This window comes from Triturus cristatus, chromosome 1_2 (genome assembly GCF_964204655.1).
Source record: "Triturus cristatus chromosome 1_2, aTriCri1.1, whole genome shotgun sequence".
Taxonomy (NCBI): domain Eukaryota; kingdom Metazoa; phylum Chordata; class Amphibia; order Caudata; family Salamandridae; genus Triturus; species Triturus cristatus.
Window position 1 is genome coordinate 710,405,754 of NC_140580.1, and position 23,160 is coordinate 710,428,913.

The following is a 23,160-nucleotide window of genomic DNA, read 5'->3' on the forward strand; positions in this document are numbered from 1 at the left end:
CCCGGATCAGTAACATACACACCCTCCACTCTCTCAACCAGCAGAACAGCTCGACTTGCTCTCTCATTTTTATCCAGCCACGCGATCAGTTTTCCAGCTTTATCACCCATATCATACAGTCGCCCCTGCTGCTCCCTACTCAGGCCCCTGGCCGCCTCGGTGACTAGGGCCTTGTAGTCCGCTTGTTTGATCCTGAGAGCGTGCAGTTTGTCGTCCGTGACACCACAATCCAGGTCACCCTCCAACTCAGTTATCTCAGACTCGATACGGGTCACCTCCGCCCGCTCACACCTCTTGGAGTGGGAAATGAGGGACAGGGCCTCCCCCCGGAGTACCGTTTTGAACGCCTCCCACAGAGAAACAGCAGACGACACTGATCCCACATTATCTCCAAAATATTGCTCAAGGGATTTAATCAAATCTGCGCGAATCGCGGGATTACGCAGGTACCAGGGGTTGATCGAGACCACCCTCCCCTCCATCCCCGGGACAATATCAAAGTGCAACAAGAGAGGGGAGTGGTCTGAAATACCCCGAGCAAGATGCCGCACCTCCCCGACCCTCCCCGCCTGTGCCGCTGGCATCAGAACATAATCAAGTCTCGAAAGACTACCATGAGCCCCGGAATGAAAGGTGTATTGTACCTGCGCAGGATGTTTTAGCCGCCAACAATCCACCAGACCCAGGGTATCTATGAGGCCAGACAACCAAGTTTGGGCCCGGGGGAGATCCCTGGGTGGGTGACGATCCTCAGTTCCGGAGACCACAGCATTAAAATCCCCACCAACCACTAAGATACCCTCCGGCAGCCCAAGAAGAAGGCGCCCCAAATCAGCAAAAGTAGTCGTCTGCAACCCCGGCGGGACATAAACAGAAACCAAAACAACTACTTTACCCTCCCATCTACCCACCAGAGCCGTATATCGCCCCCTGTCATCATGGAGCACCTCGTCAACCTCCAACGGGAGCGAGGTTTTAACCATAATGCCCACACCCCTCGAACCAGAGGTGAAGCCCGAATGGGCCACAAGGCGATAGCCCCGCCTATTCATAGCACAGAAGGAGTTACCAATAAGGTGCGTTTCTTGCAAGAACACAATATCAGGTGAAATCCGTTTTAAGAACTGCAGGACCACCCCCCGTTTTATCCTGTCCCCCAGTCCGTTAACATTCCAGGAAAGAAGTCTCAGTCCCCTACCCCCCATCACAGCCAAAACCAATCTGTCCTCTCCCAGAGAGCACCTTGAATAGAACACAACAATATGTCTGCCTTGTGGTACAAACAAACAATACCCAACCCCAACCCAACATTCCAAACACAACTCCCCCCTCCCTGCACCCCTGCATGAGCCCAAACAGCCCCCCCAACTTGCAGTGTGCCTGTCGCCCCTGCATGAACTAAACTACAAAGACCCCCTAGAGGAGGAAAGAGAACCCCCTCAAGACACACCACAACCTCCACGGGAGGGGGAGCAAAGCACGACAGTCAAGAAACCCTGAGCACAGCCGAAAGGTGGCATCATCAGGAATTAGCCCCAGTATCAATACCGCTGGCCCGGTCCAGTGGGCACTCTCCTCCCGCGGCCCCCACACCCTCTCGATCATGTCCCCTAGGCAAAGTGTCCAACCAGTCCCCGGCCGTCTCCGGACGGTCAAAGAAATGAGAGCGACCCTCGGACTCCACACGCAGTCTGGCCGGGAAAAGCATGGCGTATTTCAAGTTCATATCTCGGAGCCGCTTAACGCCCATGAAACCCAGCCTCTGCTTCTGGACCGCTTGAGTAAAGTCAGGATAGAAGTTCACCTCCACGTTCTCCAGCTTAAGCGGCCCCTGCACTCTAGAAGCTTGCAAGATCGCATCCCTGTCCCGAAAGTTGAAGATACGGGCAATAAGAGGCCGCGGGGGAGCTCCGACCTTCGGCTTGCCACCAGGAACTCTATGGGCCCTCTCCACCGCAAAGAATTTACTCAAACCTCGAGGCTGCAGACGATTAGAAATCAGATCCTCCACAAAGAGATCCGCCGCCGAATCCTCCAGTCCCTCTGGCACCCCGATAATGCGAACGTTGTTCCTCCGGGCCCGACTCTCAGAATCCTCCAGTCGCCGATCCGTGAGCGCACTAGCCTGCCGGAGCCGACGTACCTCCGTCTGGAGGGCCGCCACCTCAGTCGTGAGGCCCGACGCGGTGTGAGCCAAAGAATCCACCCTGTCATTTGTCTTGGAAAGATCTGCCCTGACAAGGTTAACATCGATAAGAACCGCGTCGAGTTTGTGCGCCAGGGTATCAAATTGTTGACCCACCGAGGTCTTCATCTCCGCGATGGCGCCCATGATGTCCTGCAAAGTCAGATCCATCGGCAAATCCGGGGCATCTGCGGGGCACTCAGGGGACCTATGCGACCCGCCGGGAGAACCCTTCGGCAGGGTATAGCGATCCATAATGTTGGCTTGAGTTGCAGCGCCACGCCGGGTCGATTTGCCCCTTGGCCTCTCGCCATCCTGCTTCGTCGCCATCGTCCTGTATCCCGTACACCCACGAGTCCTACCGCGGAGAGCGAACAGTCGAGGCCAAGGACCCCAGAAGTCGCCTCAGAAAGGCGGAGCAGGACCCCGCAGGGCAGGCAGGGTCCCCCAGCGAGGCAACCACCACACACAGAAGGGCCGTGATCCCACTCGCGACAATGGCAAGAGGGCTCAAAAGCGAAAGTGAAAGTGTGGGGTACGCGACTCGCCAGGCCCGTCCCGCCGTTGTTGTTCACTTCTCCACTGGATCACGCCCCAACTCTAGTCCGGGGTCAGGAGAGGAGCAGGCCGCAAACTTCAATCGATGCCCAGCACGGCACACGGGGTCCGATTGAAATACGGAAAACGGGTACCACCTCGGCTCAGGTTCACCAACACAGTCCCCTCAACCGAATCAGGATGAAGACAGGATAGATGTAGGAGGTCGCGGAGGTCCTCAGGAGCCTCGCACCTACGCGGCCATCTTGGTTGCGCGCTAGGCTCCTCCTCAATGTGCATTTTTTTGGGCCTTTAGTTGGTTTTTGCCCGCTAACGCTGGAATTCCTATCGCTATCTCGCTAATGTACATTGACAAGGTAGCTGCGTGAGCGCGCTGCGCGCATTTGATCGCACCTTCGTGATTTTAATAACTTTTGTCTTCTATTTGTTTGCTTACCAGTTTTTAGATAGCGCCCTATACCTGCACATTAATTGGCCCCCGCACTGCCGTTTTGGCGGATTTGGCTCTGGGGTGGGTGTCCTGTCGGTTTTGGCAGCCATTTTGGAGTGGGGTGTGTGGACAGAGGTGTCTCTAGCCTCCAGCGCTTCAGTGCGCAGGAGCAGCCTGGGAACACCTACTTAAGGCGAGTCCCTCCTGAAATCCGCCCCTGACAAGGTAGCTGCGTGAGCGCGCTGCGCGCATTTGATCGCACCTTCGTGATTTTAATAACTTTTGTCTTCTATTTGTTTGCTTACCTGTTTTTAGATAGCGCCCTATACCTGCACATTAATTGGCCCCCGCACTGCCGTTTTGGCGGATTTGGCTCTGGGGTGGGTGTCCTGTCGGTTTTGGCAGCCATTTTGGAGTGGGGTGTGTGGACAGAGGTGTCTCTAGCCTCCAGCGCTTCAGTGCGCAGGAGCAGCCTGGGAACACCTACTTAAGGCGAGTCCCTCCTGAAATCCGCCCCTGACAAGGTAGCTGCGTGAGCGCGCTGCGCGCATTTGATCGCACCTTCGTGATTTTAATAACTTTTGTCTTCTATTTGTTTGCTTACCTGTTTTTAGATAGCGCCCTATACCTGCACATTAATTGGCCCCCGCACTGCCGTTTTGGCGGATTTGGCTCTGGGGTGGGTGTCCTGTCGGTTTTGGCAGCCATTTTGGAGTGGGGTGTGTGGACAGAGGTGTCTCTAGCCTCCAGCGCTTCAGTGCGCAGGAGCAGCCTGGGAACACCTACTTAAGGCGAGTCCCTCCTGAAATCCGCCCCTGACAAGGTAGCTGCGTGAGCGCGCTGCGCGCATTTGATCGCACCTTCGTGATTTTAATAACTTTTGTCTTCTATTTGTTTGCTTACCTGTTTTTAGATAGCGCCCTATACCTGCACATTAATTGGCCCCCGCACTGCCGTTTTGGCGGATTTGGCTCTGGGGTGGGTGTCCTGTCGGTTTTGGCAGCCATTTTGGAGTGGGGTGTGTGGACAGAGGTGTCTCTAGCCTCCAGCGCTTCAGTGCGCAGGAGCAGCCTGGGAACACCTACTTAAAGCTCCTCCCCTAGCGCAGCGGGATCGCGCAGCGGGCGTGTCCTCGCGTGGCCGGAGTCGTGCCAGAGTCCTGCCCGTCTGCGCCCGTCCGCGCTAAGGACGCGCTGGACGTCGCGGTACTCTGTGTAAGGACCATCATTCCATTCTGGGTCCACCATGCTGACGTACTCGCGGGATTGCCTGTTTGCCATCGGCCAGGTAAGCCGCTGTTGCACCCTTCCACCGGTACACCCATTGCGTGGCCCATATCATTGCCCTTGTAATGAGTGGGCTCTCAACCCTCCGCATCCCCTCCCAAGGTTTATTTCCTCGGAGACCCGCCGTACTACAGGCACTCCTACCACTCTGAAGATCCTGAATTTAAACGTCAGGTCTGCGCTGAAACACTATCAGCAGATTTATGACCTCATTGAGGAGGAAGCTCCAGACGTATTTGCCATGACGGAAACATGGCTACAGGACGCTGATACCGCTATTACTAATCTAGCCTGCCCACCCGGCTATTCTATGTACACTCTGAATAGGCTGTCTAGGGGTGGAGGTATCGCGTTAGTGGTAAAATCTATCTACCCGTGCGTCTGGGGTGCCCTAAACATCTCTGGGTGTGAAAGTGCCATGTTCAAGGTCTCTGTCAGCCCTGAGTTTACCCTGTCCGGGATGGTCGTTTATCGCCCACCCGGCAGTGATGTAGCGTTTAGAAATGCTTTCCCCGACACTGTTGGCCCTTTGGTCGCCGACTGTGCTAACTTCTCTATCTTGGGTGACCTAAACCTACATTTTGATACTCTCTCTGGCCTGACAGTGCGTTCCATCGCTTCTGACCTGGAGGCCTTTCAACTTCCCCAGATGGTTTCCCAGCCTACCCATCCGGGGGGGCATATTTTGGATCCCCTGTTTACCAATCTGGTGGGGATTCAAATTAACTCTGTCTCTCCGGTGGAATGGACAGACCACTTCTTGGTGTCCATCCTCTGCCCGGTCTCGGCCACTCCTTTTATCTCTACGGCCAGAAGGGTTCAGAAGAGGGCATGGAAAAAGCTTCGGTTAGAGGACTTTCATCGTCTTCTATTAGAGGAGCCGCTGGGCCCTTTGACGGATGTGGAAAGGGGGTATGACCTCTTCTGTTCATGGATAACTAGGGCCTTGGACTCTCTGATACCTATCGTGTCAACTAAAATCAATACCAGAGAGTCGAGTCCCTGGTACGATGGCACTCTCCGGGCCCTAAAGGGAGCCTGTAGACGAGCAGAGAGGGCTTGGAGAAAAACCTATGAGGCTGAGCTAAAAGCTGCATACGCCAAGTCCGTTAAGCTCTACCATCGAGCTATCTGCCGAGCCCGCGCGGCTTTTTATGCCATCGAATTCCGGAACAGTCCGAATCCGTCAAAAGCTATCTTTAAGGCCGTAAAAGATCTCACAGCGAAGCGGACTACCTCTACGACCGTAAGCTCCCTTTCCCATTGTGAATCCCTTGCATCTTACTTCTTGGGGAAGGTCCAAGCTATATATAGGACATTCCCTAGCATAGGGTCCACTGAGGATAGTATAATTGGGGTCCATCACCAGACTACCCTGCTTGTCTTTCCCCCCTTACCTTGGATGGTTTTGATAAACTTGCGTTGCAAGTCAAATCTGGGTCCCCATCTGATCCAGTAAGGCCTACTCTCTTCCGAGATCAAGCTTTCATGGGGCGTACAGCCGTATGCTCCCTGGTCAACCTCTCCTTGGAAACGGGAACTGTTCCATCTAAGTGGAAACAAGCTGTGGTGTCCCCGATTATTAAAAAGCCCACCCTGGACCCTTCCAAGCCTGAGAGCTATCGCCCCATCTCGTTGTTGCCCTGGCCAGCCAAGATCACGGAGGCCCATGTTAATCTGGCCCTGTCTGAACATTTGACTCGGACCAATGCCCTCGACCCCACACAAAACGGATTCCGTGCTGGGCACAGTACGGAAACTGCGTTACTTGTGATGGTGGAACATCTCCGGGCAATGTTGGATGCTGGTCAAACGGCGGCGCTTATTTTGTTAGATCTTAGCGCCGCCTTTGATACGGTAGACCACAGCATCCTCTTGCGTCGGCTCGAGGAGACTGGTATTGGCGGTCGGGTGTTGCAATGGTTCCGCTCCTTTTTAGATGACCGTTCCTTCTGTGTTGCCATCCCTCCCTTCAAGTCCAACTACCAACCACTGGCCATGGGGGTTCCGCAAGGGTCCTCGCTGAGTCCCACGTTGTTCAATCTTTACGTGAGACCGCTGGCTGATGTCGCTAGGCAGTGGGGCCTTACTTTGGTCTCATATGCTGACGACACTCAGCTAGCGGTTACTCTCAGTGGGGATGCGGAGATTGAGGCCCCCAGGTTTCAGTCCGGACTGAAGGCGGTGGCTAGTTGGCTGACAGGCAACTGCCTTCAGCTAAACGCCACTAAAACAGAGGTGATGGTCGTCGGGAAGGGAGTGGAGCTGTGGGGCGACCACTGGTGGCCCTCAGAGTTGGGACCCACTCCGATCCCGGTATCGGAAGTGAAAAATCTGGGGGTATGGCTGGATGCGGGCCTCTCCTTTGTAGGCCACACTAAAAGAACCGCGGCCTGTTGTTTCGGTCTCCTGAGGGGCTTGAGACCTGTTCTCAAGTTCTTTGACGCCCCGACCAGGCAACTGGTGATCCAGGCTACTATCATCTCCCGCCTGGATTACGCCAGCTCTCTCCTGGCTGGGGCTAATCAGTCTGAACTAACCCGTTTACAACGGGTTCAGAATGCTGCGGCAAGGGCGATCGTTGGCCTGCCCAGATTCTGCTCGGTGACAGGTGTCCTCCGCTCCCTACACTGGCTTCCGGTTAGGAAGCGCATCCTCTTCAAGGTATTGTGCCTTGCTTTTAAAATCTTGCGAGGTACAGGCCCGGAGATCCTGTCGAGTTGTCTGTCGTTCTATGTTCCTGCCCGCAGCCTTCGCTCTCAGGGTCTGGCCCTTGCGGTGGTTCCCAGATTCAGGCTTAGCCGCATGGGAGGCCGCTCGTTCAGGGTAATGGCTGCGTCAGCATGGAACTCCTTGCCTGTTGAGATCCGCGTGTTGGAGGACCTTCTGACCTTTCGGAGGGCTATAAAAACTTTCTTGTTTTAGCTCTCTTTTAGTATCTGTTTTTAGCCTGTGGTTGTGTTACGTGCTACCTTGTCTCTGCGCCAGGACGCTCCTTGGCTGGAGTATCTGTGCGCACAATAAATAATCGTAACATAACATAACATAATGTTAGCGGCAGTTTTCACCGCTGATCCCTGAAGCTATCGCCATGCAGCGACGTCTTGTACATACGTCGCTAACAAGGCGATAGTTTTTAGTGGTACACAGCAGTTAGAAAACTGCCACTAACTAGCCTTAGCGGTAGTTTTCGCCAGTCCTTGTACGTATGGCCCACAGTGTTTGCTGAATGAACACATTTCAGAACACATATTGAATTCAAATTAACCAGAGTCCAAGCAATGACAGAAACGTAATAAATTTGCTTTTTTCAATATTTAGGCAAGTGATGTCAAAAAGTCTTTCTGTTGATTTGTCAATACAGTCTGATTTAAAAAGTCCAGTAAAAACTTTGGAAATGTACTCTTTTGTTGGGTTCCTTTTAGATTTATGGAAATGTCAGTCTTTTTTGGAAATCTCACACAATTCCACGAGTATGCATTGAAATTCTGACATTTATGACAATTGTAGGTTCCCAGGAGAATTAATTTGCAACATTTATGAATTTGAAATGTACCACTAGCTCGAAATTTCTACATACAGAAACGTGATTTTTTTTTTAATCTTATAAGAAATCTTTTCGGTCATGGAAAGATAAAAGCACCACAAATAAAGAACTGCAAATAGAAAATACAGTGTTGTACTAAGTCTTTTTCTGTTCAGTCAATCAAAAGAAGTTTATGTTTATTCACCCTTAGATTTAACCTTAAGACACATTTGTTTGAACTGAAAGCGATCAGTTGCCAAGGAAAACCATAAAAACAAAGGGCTTTTTTATTTCCACTTAAGTAGTTTTTATTATACTCTGGAAGTACAATATTAGAAGATCACAACTGTAATCAGCAAGTTATTTGCATAACATTGCACTTCAATTATTGCTCAAATTGTCTGTGCATGCCGCTTTTAAGTTGTTTTTATGAGAAACTGAATCATAATCACCATTTGACCCTATTCAGTGAATTTGAACTTCTGCTGGTTAAATGGCTGTTAAGCTACTCAAAACTTGACCTTTGAGCTGCTATACATTAGCCATCTGCAGCCATTCACCAGTCCGCTGCCCACAGATATTAATAGGATGCAAACCATTTATCCCCCACAGCATAGCCAATATTTTTATGGGGGTTAATTCCAGTGTTTAAAATGTCATTCTGCCCAAGTGGGTGCTAATGTGCAAAAACCTTTCGTAATCCTGAATCTATTAAAACCAAGTTCTTAGAGGGGATTTGTAGGTTAATAAAACTATCCTTAATGACATGGCTGTTCGGTGTTGTTTTCCTCAACTCTCCCAGTCTTTCGCTCAATATAAAAAATATACCTTATTTCATTTTAGCATCGTACTGTTACATTAGCTTAAGAGCAACATTTTTTAGAAACAACATTTTTGCACTGGTCAGCCATTGTAAATGCCTTTTGAACCAATAGGTTTTGTTTACATATAAATGTAGTATTGGCATTAGTTAGGTCCTGATTACAGGTGGCCCGTTATATTGTTATTCGTTCACAAACAGCACCTATTTGTGCAAGTTTCAAAATTGTAAGTGGTGAGATGTTTATTGCACACAGAAGCTACTAGGTGGAATAAAGTTTGTACCCTTGGGTACATTTTACCAGGTCAACGTTTCCAAAATGTAACAAAATAACCCCCAAAATCAGTATGTTTTTCCACAAAAATATCCAAACAGGCGACTCATTATGCTTTCCGTAAATTTTTATCAGGTGTGATCAGTGGGGTAATGAAACTTGAGGGGGCCTCCCTGCAAAGTACATAGAAGGCCCCCCATTGCGTGGGACCCAGTCAGGAGCTCTCAGCTGCCGCCCATGCACAATGCCAGAGGGGCCCCCCCTGGACCTTGGGGACCACCCCCGTACCGCAGGGGCTGCGGGGGCTATTGTTCCACCACTGCCCATCATCAGTGCATTTATCTATAAGACAAACTCAAACATCCAGCTCCTTAATCTCTGACCCACCCAGGAAAGGACTCCGTTGAGTTCAAAGACAGAAGAACAAGACCCTGACAAGGAAGTAGTGGTTAACTCAGTGCACTGCAAATAAAGACACGACATTACCCATTTCCTCACTCTCCTCCACCATGAACCTCACCCTCTTCCAGTCGCGGCTCCTCGTGGGAGTGCTGCGGGGCGGTGCGGGGGAGGGGCAGGGTGGGGGGTAGTAAACTCCGGCAGAAGGCACTCCCACGAGGAGCCGCGACTGCCCTTTTCTGTATCTTCTTCTTACTTACCCAGAGCTATTCATCACGAAGCTGTGAAATTACACAATTTTAAAATGATTTAATTATTTTGGGGAATCAGAGGCCTCCAAAAAATGGGTAGATTGTTGTTAAACAGCCTGCTATCCTGAGGTTACGAATGAACAACTTTTCCCTACTGGATATTTTTCTTCCTTTTTGCCCAGATATTTTTTCCCTTTTACTGTTCAAGTGGGCAACAGGTAATAATTTTCTTAGTTCTGCCCCATATCTAACAAACACACAAAGACGTAATTTACTACACAATGACGCAGCATGGTGCTGCAAGCTATTTTGATACGCCGAGCTGCATCATTTTAAAAGCTCAGGGATGCATTGTGTTAACAACTATACAACACATCTGAGTGCTTTCCTCTGCACTGGCACACAATTGGCTGCCATGCACCAGTGCTGGTCCCCTTGCATCATGTTGCAAGGGTGCCAGCATGCGAGGATGATTGTTTTTGTGCAGTAAGGGACACCTTCCTGCACAAAAACAATCATTGATGGCATTTTTCTCTTTCTATGCGTGTTATAGAAAGAGGAAAAAATGAAGAGAAATATAAGTATTTCTGCTCGTTGTGCCACTCCTATGCCTCCCCTGCGGAGGTGTAGGATTCTGACACATCCCCAGGTTTACAACACTTTGTACACCTGGGAATGCGTCAGGTTGGAACTCCCCTTTCACGCAGAGTAATGTGTGAAATGGGGCCATATTTACAAGGCCATGAACGTCACACAGGGTGACTTTACATGACATTGTAAATATGGGCAGGCTCACTACGCTGCCGGTCCGTCACATAAAAGTCATTCATTGGAGGCGCAATGGGCTTGCATATGAGGCACGAGTGTTCCCTGGACATACGGTGACAGTGCAGTGAAGTATTAAATGCAATCTTGGAGTAGGTTCATTATTTTTTAGCGCAGCAGAACAACCAGAGGTACTGCACAGCATTGCACAAGGTGGAGAAAGCAGTGCAGATTCATATTTGGTGAAATGACCTGCTGTTCACATACCCTGTGCTGGGGCGCATACAATCTGCCTAGTGCCATGCACATCATCTGCTCCGCGGTGAAGCGGGGTGTTCATAATATCTGGCATAGGATTTGGACATCAAGCATTGCCTAGACATATTCTAATACATTGCATACATTGGATGTTTGTACATTGCAGTACACATTCAAAGTGTGGAAAGTTTGGAGAAATAAAAAATGTTTCTCCAAATTAGTCCTTGCTTCAAGGTTATTTTGGGGTGCAAAAACCCAGCCTGACTCATAATGAATCGTTTCTTTCTTCAAAAACTATGAGTACTTGCACTGTAACATCAGCGTAAAGCCCCCTTGGAACAAAATGGTGCAAAGCACTATTTGCTCTGAAAGAAAGTTTTAGTTCAAGCGTCTTTAACCCCTTCAGTGCCACGCCCTTTCCCCCTCCTGTGCCGGGCGTTGCACTAGTGGGTGGGGTTCTTGACGAGATAGTCTCGTCATGGGCACAGCGCAACCGTGCTCCATGACGAGACTATCTCGTCATGGGCACTGAAGAGGTTAACAAAAGATTGCACCACTTTGCGACACTTTGCATAACGTAATGCGGGACCAAGTCCATACTAAATCTTCCATCTTGTGTGAATTATTTTGAGTGCTCTATGACCTCTTTGACCTGTGCAGTCATGAGTATTACCACGCAATATTTCTGTTCTTTAAAAATGTCTGACAATATAAAAAATTTGTTTTTAAAATAACTATTAAATACAACCTTTAAGATATTCAAGATCCATTGCAACTCACCTTCAAAAAAGTAATTTCACCAAAAGAGCAATGATATATTATTTTTAAAGACAGATGAGTGAAAGAGAGGTCATTTAAACACCAAAACAGCTGCAGATATACAGAAGTACTGAGAGACAGTAACCCTGAACTTAGAACATTGAGCAATGGAGCATTGGATGTGGACACAGAGCGAGGAGAAGGAATTCTTACCTGTTAGAGGAGTGGGCCAGTACACTGCTTTAAAACACTCTAGAAGCAAGGGGCATATTATCAAGAATGGCGTTAAAATTATAGCCGCTTTAATCTGCTGCTAAAGCGGCGATAATGGGCTTGATAATATGCCCTTGAGAATTCCAATAGAAGCCCATGTTCAACATGGGCTTCTATTGGAATTCTCAAGGGCATATTATCAAGCCCATTATCACTGCTTTAGCGGCAGTTTTCTGCTGCTAAAGCGGCGATAAATTTAACGCCGTTCTTGATAATATGCCCCATAATGTATTATTACATGATTATTTGTGGAAATACTAAATCTACTCAAATTATCTTGCATCATTATTATAGTGCATGGTGGTTAATCGCCGCTATATAAATTACACTTATCTTCGTATAAGAATGTGTCTAATGTGCTCCCCTTCTATGGGTAACGCTAGAATTGATCAGAAAAGACCGTGCGCGAGAACTAATTGTTTGTGACTCGTGGCTACGAAGGGTTTCAATTCTATGGCAACAGCATTTTTTTGATCTCATAGAAATCAATAGCCTTTCTCCAAATCTATGTGCAATCGTCAACGGCCTATTTTAAAATTGTGATTGCATCGATCAGATTACGTTAGATCCCAATAGTTCAAACACGGAATTGATTTCAGGGAAGTCTAAGATACACCATCACCACTTTTGCCTCTGTTCCTCCATCTTTTGAAGATTGTCCATTATAGATCAGGGATTATTTAAAAAACACAACAACAAAAAACATCTCGGGGGAGTTTGCTACGTGACAGCCTTCCCTAATCAGCAATTACTCAATGAGAACAAAGCAGTACCATCATAATCTGGGATATTGAGCTGTTTTTTTCTTGGTCGACATTTTTTTTCTCCTATAGATAAGTAATATAATTCACCTTGCAATAACTGAAAAAATATGACATAAGAAAAAAAATCAAAACTTTTAGAAATGACATCGATTACAGATAACCTTTGCTTCAATAATGACATATAGATCTACAGAATTTTGAAATAGGGAGGGGGAAAAGGGGAACAAGACAGACAATTAAGGGACGGGATTAAAAGAGGGTCAATGCAAATTACCTATAAACATATAAATTATGTGTCATCAAATAGGTCAGAATTTTTTTAAGAGAAGATTCTGTACCTCAACTGGCTAGAACCTTTGTTTCCATGTTCCACAATTCGTGGGATGGTTTATATAATGGATGTTTTATATAATAATATATAATAACTATTGGAAAATGAGCCCACGTCTAGCACCAGGCATTGCTGGTAGGATGGGTACAAATTTCGAGGGATACCTGCATAGCAAAATGGTATTTAAATAGGTAACATTGCTCAGAATCTGAAACTAATCAAACGCATGTCCCAGATATGTATAAAAAGGTTAATTATAATTCTGCTCCCTACTTATTTACAGATTTAATAATTGTACATATGATTTGTACTCCATTCTTTTTCTACATGTTAAATAGCTCTAGATTCAGGCTTTCCATATAGAGTGTTTAATATTTTTCTGTTTGCACCACATTTCTTTGAAATGCCCAACTACCTCAAAGATCCTTTTTCTCAGAAGACACAATGTTGACATTATCTATTCATGGCATTTTTTACCATATGCCCAGTTTATTGTGCATTGTTTGGAAGCTGCAGGATTTGAAGGCCTTGGAGCACAGATGCTTTGCTAAATAGCTCGACTGAACAACAAACGAAGTCAGAGCTGTTTCTGACTACAAAACGGTTCCTGTAGAACCCATTTTCAGCCAGAACCATATAGTAAGGAGCACTCAATCCAGTGTGAGCATCTGCACATATGTGGATGGTGCAGACTGGAGTCATATTTACTAATCTTTCCCGCAACGCAGGGCCGCAAGCAAAGTTGATGTGCTGCATTGTATGAAAGGGAGAGAGCAGAAATGTGTCATATCTAAGATATGGTGCATACTGCTCTCTCAAAGTGCTGGCACACATTCAGGCTGCCTAGCACCAACACAGGCACTGCATTACAGGCAGGATTGTTTTTGTGCAGGAAGGGACACCATCCTTCACAAAAACAATCCTTAGAGGCACTTTCCTCCTTCTCTGTGTGCTGCGCAATGCAGCACATGTAGAAATATGTAATAACGAGGAAAAATAAAGATTCATGGTATACTAGCTTTAGTAAATCTGGGAATGCACCAAAATCCACGGGCAGATGCCGGGGAACACCCATGCTCAACCCATGGAATTGCCACCCAAGTTGACATTTTTATGTAAAGCAGTGCAAGCAGCTGCGTTGCGTTACAATTCTTTACAAAGCCACTCGAGGTGCACACATCGCCCATTGCATGGCTTTGGAAATAGTACTGAAGCCTTTGTGTTGTCCTTCTGTCACTTTGCATGATACCAGGACAAGGCAAAGGCTTGGTAAACATGGGCCTGGGTCTTTGTGCCCGTTCCAAAGGCTGTCTCTTTAGCACCCACACTAAGTGCTGTTTCCATGTTGCTGCTCTGCTAACTCTTGGAGATCGAGATTTACCACAGGCGTTCGACTGAGTGTGATTTGAATGTCGACTAGGCAAACAGTACCAGCAGTGCTTTAAATGGGCGGGCATTGCCCAGTACTGAGTAACTGCACTTCTTTAATTTGAAAGGGAGAGTGCCTGCACTTCTCAGCACTGCTGCGATGCATTTAATAGGAGAGTATGGCACTGCACAGGAACAAACAAGCACTCTAAATAGTGAGTACCGGCACTTCTATATTTCCATTTAAAGCACTGAGTACCAGTCTGCTCCGTGCGCATCTGTACATAGTAACAGACCTGAACTCGAGTGTCCATCAGAATACGCTCCCGGTGTGCACAGATGAAAAACTCACACGTCAGCACTGACTTCATAAAAGCGATGTGGAAATACTGAGCTTGGGGTCCTGGCCCCTGAAAATCGATATTGGGTTAATGCCAAAATAAACACATAAAATAGTCAATATGACAAGTGTTTCCAGGAAACATACGCAGAATAAACAGAGGCAAGGGAAAGATGTGTTTACTTTTGTGAGGAGGTTTTGATGTAAATGCCTCTTCTGCTGAATGAAGCAGTGTACCTTTGATCAGCGGAAATCTGCCTTGGTTGCACTGTGTGTCAGTTCAGCGTTTCAGATTTTATTTTTGAACCCTTTTATTTTCACTAATTAGGCACAAATCAAGAAAACCATAGGAGGAACATGAACACTTTAAGCATGCTCAGGGGAAACTGTTTTTTTTTTTTTGCAAAGAGGCAGGTATCCTTGGAATGCGAATCAGGATTCACACAAAATACAAGAACTTTGCTTAGAATTACCCATTAGCAGGCACTCACTTGTCAGCCCCTACAGGTCCTAATTCACAAACCTTTCTGAAATCAAAACAAAAAACTTTGAATTTAGGCTTCACATTTTCAAATCTTCCTCCAAATAGCTTGTATTTGAGTCAAGTATTTCAGTATTTATTTTTCTTAAGTCTTATGTATAGGCTTGATAGCAAGATCTCTAATCCCCTTGAAAGTACAGGCAGGGTGCAGCCTGCACTGAAAAAGATGGGCAGGGTGCTTCAATCAGCTGGTCTGTCTTTCATTAATCTGCCCCCCCCCCCTGTGATTTTGTGGCTGCCCTGGGATGAAGCATTATGTGTAATAGAGCACACTGTCCTTGTTTGCACCCGATGCACCTAGTTAAAGGAGACAGTGCGTCCTCACTGTGATAGGGGCTGGAGCCCTCTTGTGGCCCTCCTATATGAAGCTTTCCAACACCCCCTCTCTGCTTTACTGCCACGATTTAAATGGATGAGACGGGGTGGTAGAGTTGTCTGCAGCTTGGAACCTATGAATTAATCTTCCCCAGGAGATCTGGAATTTTTTCAGCTTTTAGGTATTCAGTGAAAGCTTTTCTCTATGCCAAGGTTTGACTTTTCTTCATGGTCTCTGCTGTTTTGATCTATTCTTTTGATCCTAGCGCTTACTAAATGATATTAAAAATAATCTTGATAATAAGAATGCACAGGTACATTCATGGCTATATCGGCTCTTGTGGACATCTCTTTAGTATACCCTACGGATGGACATATAGATGGACTTGGATATTGGGTTAATGGCAGCAGCTACCCATGCAGGTAAGAGCGGTGGGCAGTGGGGCCAGGTGAGGGGGGGATTTCGACAGGTGATGAAGAGGGAAAATTAAATAACTAATTAATTTTCCCTAGTCATCGTCCATCGAAATAACCTCCGGCCTCACCGCTTTTACCCGCACGGGCCGCAGCTAGTTACTGTAACTTCACCTTTCAGATCTCTGTATTCATACCTGAGTCCTCACGATCAGCAAGACTTAACTTGCCAAGTAATTATGGTTAGGTATGCCAGCTCAAAGATCTAGACCTCAGGAAATGTATTAGCTCACAGACCGAGAATGCCTCACATGCCCAGTTTTTGTTTGTTTTATGAAGTCTCATGTCTTTTATTTGCATTTTTTCTCTTTTCCCTTTTCATTATATGTTTCTATTTTTCTGTTGTGCTATGTAAATGATGTACCTTTGCCCATTGTGTGGACACAACTACCAATTTCCAGGAGGGTTTGAAAATAAAGATGTTTTGACAAAGAAAAAGAACGATGAAGTAAAATGAGAAGTGCCCACTTGGAACAGGTAGATGAAGTTGTACATGTAACCCTGCAGAACACAGCACAAAGCAACAGGGAGAAAAGTAACCACTGGCAATGAACAGTTCCTGATTAAATTGATGGTCTTAAACAAAGTACATTTTGTATAGTTTTATGTAAAAATACTGTAAGAGAATATCAACATATTTCCATAGGTATATTTGGCAGGTTAAGCCCTGGCTCTCTCACTCTTATATGGAGGCCTTTCTTTGTACAATGGCACCACTCTGGCACTACTAAAATGCATCCTACACATAGTGGCACATCTCAGCAAGGATTTGAAGATATTCAACCACATTACCCAAATACTGGATTAGCTACATTGGCTCACATTGTTTCCCCTACAAGGACAAACATAAACAACACCCCGGCTTACTCATCTATGGACTGAGCGGCTATGGTGAACACCAGTGTACCTCCTGCCCGAATACTGGGGAAACAATGTGCAAGAAGGAAAACCAGAAGGCAGGCCTTCTCAGATCATGTTACTACGATATTGAACAGCATCCACATTGGCATAATCAGAAATAACCTGAAGACTCTTCTCGTCAAGAAATAAAGTCCCCTACACATTAAGAACTCTCCTGCTAGCTATTTGTCTGTAAACAACCTCGAATCGTACTCCTGAGGTAACTCCCACTAATCAGAGCTGTGTTGTTCTTAGCTGGCTTCACACTATACACATATTATCACATGCATTTACAAGTAGACTTATGTTTTTTTATAATTTGATTTCCTGCAGGAATCTATTAATCGTAATTGAGCAGTAAAAATCAAATAGGGCTTCAGAAGGACCAACAAACGTGAACAAAATCTCCACTGAAATGAATTTCATCAGGTAGCATTCCTTCACAAGGCCCCACACCCTTCTCAGCCTCTACTCTTCCTCTGTAAACAGTCTGGCTTTAACGCTGGTGGCGCCCGATACGACAATCATTTTTAGTGGCCCCACCCCCTACGAGCGCTTCCTCAGATTCTCTCACTACCACTGGGCAAAAGTGCCCCTCAACTCTCCAGTCATAAGTTATTGCTAAACACAGTGCTCTCAAAGGGGTGTGACTAATGTAATTAAGGGTGTGGCACAAAAACATATAAGCTAAAAATCAATGCTTAGCATACTGTGCCGCCCGATTGGTATTTTGCTGTTTCTGTCATTGTGTCCAGATATATAATACAACAAGTAGCATTATCCCTACAACAAGCCAGTACTATTGGCTTTGTCAATGGTTGCTAGTTGCATAAGATAAATAAGCAACACCTTTGGCTTTGTTGTATATAATATTGAAATTCTTCAGTTCTGACAGGACAAGACTGTGAAAGAACTAAAACAAGCCTCTTTGAAGTTACATCAAAGTCAGTAAAGGGTGGCATTGCTGCAGAGTTGAGATATTTTTTTTCATCCTGAGGGTGAGTGAAAAAATGGAGAGCCCGATAGGAACCTGTCTCAGCAACTGCTTTGTAGAACTGCCAGTGCTGAGCACCGGCAGGACCCGGTCCACTTAAAGCCCTGATTGTAACTATAAAAAGGCTGTCCGAAACTGTCAAAATCCCTCGATTTTAAAATAGGAGTTAAATACTTGTGTCGTAAAAACATAAAATTGACAAAACAACACCAAATGCACCAAAGTCTGTTGTGACCAAACCTCAATCAGTTTTGGGTCAAACTGTCCAGGCGGAAAATAGATAAGTGAGCACATAGACCCCAACCAAAATTTAGTCTAAAGAGATCATTCCCACGGAGGTGTAACAGCAAGAAGGTAACGTTCAGGACCTGCCACAGTTTGCAGGGACAGAAGTGATTTAGAGATCGTCCTCATAAGCACCTCTAAATCCCTAGTTTCCTTTAAACTCTTTAACACTGATCCCCAACTGACTTTGTATCCCCTTGCTAAGGAGCTGTGGCTTATGAAACAGGTCGGGGAAGCCTAAGGTCCTTGCAACAGACTCAACACAACTCAACCATGGTATCCCAAGGACAGTCCTCAATCGCATCCCTATTGACTCCAATGTGATCCCCAGAGCACACTGGGATCCACAGTAGCACAGGAGCCAGTTTCACAGAATCCTCCATGTAGGCAACGCCCAGTTCCTAATGTGCAAATAACGACGCGCTATTAGGAGTCAGGCCCAACAACCGCCTACAGAAGCGATTCTCCTCTTGCTGTAAAACCTTACAATTATATCCCCAAATGGCTGCACCATACAGAAGCACCGGAAGGCTTTTCATTTGATAGATCTGCAGTAATGGTAATATGGGTCTATTACCAATCTGTTTTGAAAATCTAAAAAGAGCACTGCAAGAGCTTGGGAAACGTGGGAGCACCGCTTAACAAGACATGTAAGCCAGTTGCTCAGATGATAAAAAATTACAACATATGGTTTCTCCTCTATCTGTATTTCATTACTCTCTGCAGCGTCTCCGCCCAACGTTATCCTATATATTAAAACATGATATAGAAGTGCAGGATACTATGGCTAATTTGTTTGCTCAGAAAGAGGGCTTTATCTGTGAAGGCCTGCACTTGACAGCATTACTTGTTTGATTTAACAACGCACCACCACCCAATCAGAATCAGGCATTCATAGCTTTTATTTGAATGCTCTTGCATCAAAATGCACAGTTACTTACAGCAAAAGCAAAAATTCATGTTAGTTTTTTTACTTTTAAATGAAAGACCCAAAGTAGTTTTCCAAACACTATTGCTTGCAGCGATCGTTTTCAAAAAGCATTAATGTACACTCCAGAGGCTATTATCAGTAAGATATCACCTGCCTTCACCCTCGTTTGTTGCCATTGTTATTGGTTTAGTATCAAAACTCCTAGGGCCTTATTTACGAGAAGTGTCGCATCGCTGCAACAAAGCAGCGATGTGATACTTCTCAGTGCGCCCTCCTTGCGACACCATATTGGGTCATATTTACTGCATGACGCATCATGTCGCAAGCAATTACAGATACATCAGTATTACTGACGTATCTGTCAGCGCAGAACTGACGCATTGCTGGAGTTGTGTCGGAAGTGTGACTCAACTCCAGCAATGCAGGGGAGGGCTATGGTTTTAGCACTGCGTCACCCTCACACCTGCTATGAGGCAGGCGTAAGGATTTGATGCAGTGGCGTCCTACAAATGGCGTACTGAAATCATATGTGGTTCAATGAGGCTTTGATGCGGGGAAACACCCACCCTGCATACATTATACTTGATGCAGGTATATTGTAGCGCAGGGCTTTACGGAGTGATGCATCTGCCAAGATGCGTCACTTCGTAAATATGGAGCAATGTGGCGCATATTTTATGCCAACGCAGTGTCACAAAAAGTGATGCAACAGCGGTGTAAATGTGACGCAACAGCTCATAAATAAGCCCCCTAGTTTGGATGGCAGAAATTACCTCATGGTAATACCCCCTAGAACAGTAATACTCAAAGTATGGCCCGTGGGCTACATGGAGCCCTCCTGACCTTTCATGCGTCCTCTGGGAAACAACAGCATTTATTTAAATGTTAATTGCAGTTAAAAAAAGGAAGTACCTAAGATGTACTGCACCTCTTAACTTTAGGAACACCTTTGTTTGTTTTTAACAGAGCAAACGTGTAAAAATATGGTAGTCTCTTTAAAATTCATATATTGTATTTCATTAACCTGCAGAACCGTTTCACCTTACTAAATCAAATTACATCAGTCCATTAAGTAGTATTTTTCTAAAGTGCTAGTTCTCAAATATGAATTTAGAAGCCTTCATGCTTTCCCATACTCCACCTGGACAACAATGCCATTAGTGATTAAATCCAAACACAGAAGGTTTTGTACAGCACACATCCTAAACTAAGGTATTTCGAGGTCCTCTTTTATGTGTGATAATGAAGAAAATGGATGGGAATTGAAATAAAATGATTGTCCAGGATCACACAATTTTGTCAAGTGGGGAAGCCGGGATTCATCCCAGGTTTTCTGGTTCCATATTATTAAGTTCAGCCATTAGATATACTTGCTTTGCTTCCCCTACATCCACTTTATGCCCCACCACAACCCCTCAGTCACTACAAAGACCAAACTTTTCGGCCCCTGGGAAAGGTTTGTGAGTACCCATGCCCTAGAACATTTTTTATTGTTTAGTAGGTTATCAGTCACATTCCCCCAAACCTTCAACCTTTTTTGATTCTTTCCCATTAAGAGTGGAGAGGATGTCTGGGGGGGGGGGGGAATCAGCAACATACTTTTTTTTTAGACTTGTAGTCGTTCACTAGCTGTCAGATCTCAGAGGTAGGTCTATAATATGTTCCATGTCACCTCACCAATAAAACTTCAGCAACACACCATGGCTATGCAGATGGGTATTTTGCCAACGTGTATCTTATTTGCAGCGACGTCTTCAAAGGCAGCCTAGGCGAAATGTCAATTATGCTGTCATAATTGATGTAATTTGGAGAATAACACATTACGTGAACTTTGCACAGTTATGCCATGTTGTGTAACTACGCCACATTTCCAGCACAACTATAGTGTGTGAGCAAGAACAATCAAACAACCAGAATGCGAGCTGCAGTTGTTCACACCTATTGTGTTTTTAGCACTGTTTTAGTCGAAATGCACCCTCCGTGACAAAATGGGCACGTGGAAGCATTTCACTCTAAAATGTACAGCTAAATGTTGATTTGTATTTTGAAAAATTATGCAAATGTTTGCATTATTTTGGTGCAATTTTCCCAAAATTGTAGGTAATTACACGAAAGCAAATGACATGAATTTTGCACACCACTAATTAGGGGGTTTAGCTGGTAGTAACAACTCGTGCATGAGCTTCTCAACAGTTTAGGACTCATTAAAAATGTCAGTGGCCTTAATGAGGCACAAATATCATCATAGGAACATATCGTTCCCAAATTGGGATGATTTATGTGCCCAAATACAAGTTCCTACCTTTCCACGGGGAATATTATGCTGTAATGTTTTTTGTAAGTAGCACTACCACATGTTATTCCCCTTGCAGCACTGTTTTGGCCACACAAATCAATTCAGATGATACCTGGAAGAGATTGTGTGGGCAAAAACTTGGGACCAAGCACAATTAGCTTGAAACTAATGATGTAAAATCGGGTGCAACCTTCATTCATGCTCAATTGTAAACTTACCACAGCACTTAGATGGAACTTGTTTGCATCATGGTCTGGATGTCCTTTTCTCTCATTTCCAAGTTCATGGAATTAGGGACTGATTATTATTCCGGCAATACAGAGAAGCTCAAGCAAGTTGGAGAGCGTAGCGCGCTCACCAGGAGCACTACGGCATGTTTTAAAGTTCCCGTTTGTTCTTTTAAGTTAAAATTGTTTTCATCATTGTACCCTGATTTTACCTGTTACTCACCGCCACATACTTGCACTTTAAAAACTTGAGAGCACCGCGTTTGGAGCGGGCCCCTTCCCCCATCCACCTTGCATTGCACTGCCAGAACGGCGGACATCTTGGGTGAGGGCTGAGGATCGGAGCGGTCTAGTCGTCACAAGGACGCTAGACCGGTACTTAAGCCGGGTAAATTAGGCGGCCGGTTACTTTGGAGATCATTATTCCGGCAATACAGAGAAGCTCAAGCAAGTTGGAGAGCGTAGCGCGCTCACCAGGAGCACTACGGCATGTTTTAAAGTTCCCGTTTGTTCTTTTAAGTTAAAATTGTTTTCATCATTGTACCCTGATTTTACCTGTTACTCACCGCCACATACTTGCACTTTAAAAACTTGAGAGCACCGCGTTTGGAGTGGGCCCCTTCCCCCATCCACCTTGCATTGCACTGCCAGAACAGCGGACATCTTGGGTGAGGGCTGAGGATCGGAGCGGTCTAGTCGTCACAAGGACGCTAGACTGGTACTTAAGCCGGTCATGCGGACGCGCAGCGGGTACGCGCGGCGGGTTCGCCAGAGCATCGCCGGAGTCACGCCAGAGTCCAGCTCGTCTGCGCCCGTCCGCGCACGGACGGGCCCGGCGGCTCGAACATCTGGCTACAGGCTTTTCTACTCCTCAGAGGAGCTGCGCAGTCTGGATAAAGGTGAGAGGGGACCGGACTGCGAAACTCTAATGACTATTAAAGACTACGCTATATCTCGCCCTCATAAGGCTACCACCTTAGGCCGGCGCTCTATATTGAGGATTGCCAGCTTAAATACTAGATCACTCCACTGTCATCATGTGGAAGTTTATAGCTTGCTTCAGGACAATGACATCGATGTCCTGACCCTCTCGGAGACCTGGCTGCATGATAACTCGATGCCTGACATCATTGCCGCTCTTCCAGGGGGCTATGATGCCATATGGCATAATCGCCCGGGAGGAGCTCGGGGGGGAGGGGTAGCAATCCTTTTTAAAAAAAGTTTGTCAGCTGAAAGACTGTTATCTGAGTCAGTGGACCTAGCTGACCTGCTTGGGGTAAAGATAACCACGAATAATCTCTGTTGGGTGGTTCTGTCAGTCTACCGTCCACCAAACTCTACTCCACTCTTCCATGATCTTTTTGGGCCTATTATGTCGGACCTATGTACCCGATATACAAAAATTCTGGTCACAGGAGATTTTAATCTGCACTGGGATAACCCCCATCGGGACTTGGCTACCCGTCAACTGGACACCATAATGGCTGCCCTGAGTTTTACACAACTTGTGGATGTTCCAACACATATTAAAGGTCATGTTCTTGACCTTGTGTGGACGACAGACACAAATGCTACTCTTAAAGACGTTGCACCATGCATATGGTCAGACC

The 23,160-nt window shown here is 46.2% G+C and overlaps 1 protein-coding gene across 1 annotated transcript in view; it reads left to right on the forward strand.

Annotated features, from left to right (window-relative positions):
* The window catches only part of EPHA8 (EPH receptor A8), an 876,683-nt gene that overhangs the window by 227,633 nt on the left and 625,890 nt on the right, over window positions 1–23,160 (forward strand). The gene's annotated exons all lie outside the window — the stretch shown is intronic.